General features: G+C 52.6%; 1 protein-coding gene across 1 annotated transcript in view; it reads right to left on the bottom strand.

The window, feature by feature from the left end:
* SLC12A9 (solute carrier family 12, member 9) overlaps positions 1–3,126 on the bottom strand; it is a 32,052-nt gene that overhangs the window by 24,251 nt on the left and 4,675 nt on the right. Inside the window, exon 3 of the mRNA XM_014550147.1 lies at positions 1,451–1,555. The gene's annotated coding sequence lies outside the window, so the exon portion shown is untranslated. The remainder of the gene's footprint in view (positions 1–1,450; positions 1,556–3,126) is intronic.

Below are 3,126 nucleotides of genomic sequence, written 5' to 3'. Positions count from 1 at the left end.
AGCCCACTCGGAGTTCAGGCTCTCAGTGCTAATCCCTGGTGACCCACCCTCCGTGCCCCAGCCGGGAGCTCCCCAGGGTCCAATCTAATGAGTCCGGACCCCCTCCCTCTGGCCTCTGGGGCAGATGAGCCCCTGGCCACCGCCCCTATAATTTCCTGCAGACCCAGCAAACAAAAGGCTCGGGAAGAGAGGCGAGGCTGCGCGGGGCGCCCTTCCTGCAGGAACAGCTGATGGAGCAAACTGGCCCTGGAGGGAGCGGAGGGGAGGGATGCAATTCTAGGGTTCCCAGTGGCAGGCCAGACTCCAGACCTCGGGGAGGTAGGAAGTCCAGGGACGTGGACGTGGAGGGCCCAGGCATGTCACCTGAGTTTGCCGGGCTCTACGAGGTGCCTACTGCCTTGTGGGAGTGATGTCAACCTTAGGGAATGGAGGGGGTGGAGGAACGCGGGTTCAGGTGAGCTCTCGGCCCGCGGAGGCTGGAATGGTGGGGGCTGGGAGAAGCCCGAAGCCCTACGTCATCTCCTCTGGGGCCCAGCCTACAGCCCCCTGGCCTGACCTGCTACCCTCTGTGCGGGCCCCACCCAAGCGTGATTTCCTGCCCCTCCCCAGGCACAGAGCTTTCCCTTGGCAAGCTCCACGAACCAGCCCAGGAGCTTCTTGTCCCTTCAGGACCCTGATCGCTTATCCCCCCACCGCAAATAGTCCTTCTTAAATTCCCTCCTACAGCCAGTGTCCCTGCCCCATTCCTGTCAAGGACACAATGGTAAGGGAAGGGCCACATCCAGTGGGTGGGGGGATGTTGGCATGGAGGGGGGGGCTTGGCCTCATATCCTGTCAGTCTGCCAAGGGAAGAGAGGAAACAAAAGACTTCCCCCTGCTGGGACAATGAGCCTCCCGCTGCCGCTCCCCCTTTCTACCCCCCCATCACCACCACCAACAACCTCTCCCTTTTAGCTCTGACCTGCAGCCTCTTTGCCTCCTTCTAACCACCACCTCCTTGCCCTCAGGTAGCCTTGGCCTCTGCTGTGAGCTCTGCCCTTCTCCTTCCCTCCTTATCAGGCCCCTCTGATGCTCACTCCCAGTCCCGCCTCTGCTGTGAGCTCTGCCCTTCTCCTTCCCTCCTTCTTATCGGGCCCCTCTGATGCTCATTCCCAGTCCTAGCTGGTTCAGTCCCCTGCTTTCCCATCAGTGCTCAGGGGCCCTTCTTCTATCCCCAGCACCAAGATTAGAGGCTGGATGGGCAAGGCTCTGGTGAATGTTAGGGGGGAGGTCACATCCCTTTCAAGGCTGGTGGAAAGTAGAAGCTCTGCAAGAGAAAGGCTTCAAGTCAGAGGGAGGGAAATGCCCTCGGCCTGGCCTGGGTGAGAGGAAGAAGGAAAGGGCCTTGGAAGTGGGGCTGGAAGGCTGTCCTGGGTGCAGTGGGAGAGCACCTCAGAGGAGTCAGGCCTACCTGCTGACGACTGGTGAGTGCACCGGGCAGGTCACTTAACCGTTTGAGCCTGTCTCATCTTTAAATTATTTTTCATCATCACCCGAGGATATGTTTTCATTGATTCTTTAAAGAGAGAGGAAGGGAGAGAGAAACATTGATCGGTTGCCTCCCACACACACCCCAACCAGGGATGGAACCCACAACCTTTTTGGTGTACAGGACAATACTCCAACAAACTGCACTACCAGGGTGCCTGCCTCTGCTTTTTTAAAGTAGATGTCATAATAACACCCATCCTGCCTGTCTAACCAGGTTCTTATGATGATCTAAATATGATAATGTTTGTTTTTTTTTAAAGTGAAGTAGTAGGTTTTCCTCAATCTTCCCAGTCTATAGTCTCCTCCACACCCCCATTCCCAGTCCCTGCAGCTTACATCACCACATATGCTCAAAACTCCCAAACTTGCAATCTCCAGCCAAAAAGCTGTCTCTGAACTCCTAAATAGTACACAGCGATCTCAAACTCAACAGGCCCCTCATCTTCCTCCCCCATGGTCTGGTTCACTAGCTCCTACCAAGCTGCCCAAATCTGAAACTTGAATCATGCTTGATTTCAGCCTCCCCCATCCCCACAACTAGGTTGTAAGTCCTGCCTACTTTAGCTTTTTGACATCTCTTAAGTGCTACCCTAAGATACACACACACACACACACACACACACACACACAGACCTATGTCCATCCAAAACCTCACTGTCATTTGGAGAACTGCATTTAGTTTCTCTGTCTTTTTCTTTTTTAAAATATATCTTTATTGATTTAGAGAGGAAGGGTGAGGAAGAGAGAGATAGAACCATCAATGATGAGAGAGAATCATTGATCAGCTGCTTCCTGCACGCCCCACACTGGGATCAAGACTGCAACTCGGGCATGTGCCCTGATTGGGAATCGGACCGTGACCTCGTGGTTCATAGGTCAGTGCTCAATCACTGAGCCATGCCTGGCTGGGCTCTGCCTTCAGTCTTTATCCCTTTCAATCCATTCTCCAAAGTTGTATAGTGGGATCTTTCTAGACAAATCCACTGATGTTTCTTTGCCTAAAATACTTTAATGGCTCCCAAGGTATTCAGAATAAGTATATGCTTCTGGAAGATCCTACAATGGCCAAGGTTGGCCTTGCTCACCTCTCCAGCTCATCCATTGTCACTGTCCTTGCACTCTACACCCTGGTATTATGAACTCTTGGCAGTTTGGGGGCAATCTCACCATGTTTATGCTTTTGTATCTGCTCCTTCTTCCTCCTTTAAAGCAACATTCCTGCCAGTCTCCTTTATGACTCATTTAGAGAGCATTAGCTTCTCCAGAAAGCACACCTTCACCCTGCAGGCTGGATAAGGTGTGCTTCCTTCCTAATCCCATAGGACCTTGTGTATGGCACCATTTATGCTCAATACACTTCCTATGTTAGAGGTTCCATGGCTATTTCTATCCCTGGCTGTCAAGTCCTGAAAGGCAGAGGATGACTTTGTGTCCCCAAGCCTGGCCCGTAGTGAAATGTTCAATAAGTAATTTCTGAGGAGCCCCGGCCAATGTGACTATGTTAGTTGGAGTGTTGCCCCATATACCAAAAGGTTTCAGGTTCTATTACAGGTCAGGGCACATGCTCAGGTTGTGAGCTCGATTCCCAGTGGTGGG

The sequence above is a fragment of the Myotis brandtii genome, unplaced genomic scaffold (assembly GCF_000412655.1).
Source record: "Myotis brandtii unplaced genomic scaffold, ASM41265v1 scaffold583, whole genome shotgun sequence".
NCBI lineage: Eukaryota > Metazoa > Chordata > Mammalia > Chiroptera > Vespertilionidae > Myotis > Myotis brandtii.
Note: the sequence above shows the minus strand (reverse complement) of the source record. Positions and strands in the feature narration are given on the sequence as shown.